This window comes from Solanum dulcamara, chromosome 7, assembly GCF_947179165.1.
Source record: "Solanum dulcamara chromosome 7, daSolDulc1.2, whole genome shotgun sequence".
Classification (NCBI taxonomy): Eukaryota; Viridiplantae; Streptophyta; class Magnoliopsida; order Solanales; family Solanaceae; genus Solanum; species Solanum dulcamara.
This window is the reverse complement of record NC_077243.1, coordinates 63,696,103-63,697,540: the sequence shown is the minus strand read 5'-3', so window position 1 is coordinate 63,697,540 and position 1,438 is coordinate 63,696,103. Positions and strand designations below refer to the sequence as shown.

The following is a 1,438-nucleotide window of genomic DNA, read 5'->3' as shown; positions in this document are numbered from 1 at the left end:
TTTGGTCGGAACCAAGAAGTTGAAGAATATGGACACGGTAGTATATGCCAAGGACCCCATGATGCCATCTACGACCACTGCTACCCACCACCCTATGGAGAAGAGGGCAGAGGATTCTGCCCCGCTGACTGTTGCCAAGTGCCGCGACTGTTACAACCTCTCAACTGACCACCACGGCCTGCATTACCGTCGCTGCTGGTATCTCCTTTGTCACCTCTACGACTACCATTATTGCCGAGATATTTTCCTCTATTATTTCTTCAGTTGTGGTTTTTCTTTCCACCATTAGAATTGCAGTTGGAAGAGAAATTATCAGGAACATCAGGATCAGACGAGTACGCAACTAAGGCAGCGGATGAGTTTTGAGCCACTTTCTTAGCACAGCCAGCCTCTTCAAGAGTGAGCATCAAACGAGCTTGATAAAATTGAGGTAATGAGTCATGTTGGCGAATAAGAGTGGCCATACCTTGATAGGGATCAGTAAGGCCAGAGACCAGTTGAAGAACTAGTCGATCGTTAGAGATCGGGGAGCTGACATTCTTGAGTTGATCGCCAGAGATTTGAGATGTTGACAATAGGCAGAGACATTCGGAAAATCTGTCATGTCGACATGAGTGAAGTCTTACTCAAGAGTGACAGCATCAGAGTATTTGTTATCCTGGAATATGTCACACAAGCGTTTCCAAGCCTCCATTGTCGTGGTGTCGGGTTCAATAATTGTATACAAAAGATCATGAGAGATAGTAGCATAGAGCCATTGGAGAATGGTAGGGTCTAGGGTGGACCACAGTTCTTTGTCCTCCTCTTATTGAGGATATTTCTCTGTGCCTGCTGTCGTAGGATTAATATGATCAATCACCCGATGGGATCTTGCATGAATCTTAAAGAGTTCTGCCCATGTGGAATATTGTACGTTCTCCATTTCAAGAGTGATAGGAACATGGTTTTTGATGTTGGATACAACAAGAGCAGGATGAAAGGAAGATTTGGAGTTAGACATGGTGATTGAGAAGAGAGGAAGAGGGAGAGGAGGGGGGCAGAGGTGGCAGGAATCCGAGAAGAAGAAAAAGGTCGGATCGTGCCCTAGAAATCTGATACCATGAAAGAGATTAATCCCTTGATTTGTTTCATTAACTTCAATAGTTTATATACACAAATACAAGATTATAATTAGGCTATAATTAAGGAAACTAAATATATCTAAATTAGGAACTAAATAAACTAAATATCTCTATATTAGGAACTAAATATATACAATCTGTCAGAATATATTTTCATATATTCTAACACATAGGTAATTACATAGGTTCATGGTATGGAATTTATCAACCCTAAGTTATTCATATTCACCTTTCATTTCATTATTCACATTACTAAAGTAATTCATAGGGAATAACCAGTATGAGCACACATAATTATTTGTATAATCCTATCCTTA

At 40.5% G+C, this 1,438-nt stretch overlaps 1 pseudogene; it reads right to left on the bottom strand.

Annotated features, from left to right (window-relative positions):
• Positions 1-260: 260 nt before the first annotated feature.
• Positions 261-1,000, bottom strand: LOC129894795 (uncharacterized; annotated as a pseudogene).
• Positions 1,001-1,438: the final 438 nt, after the last annotated feature.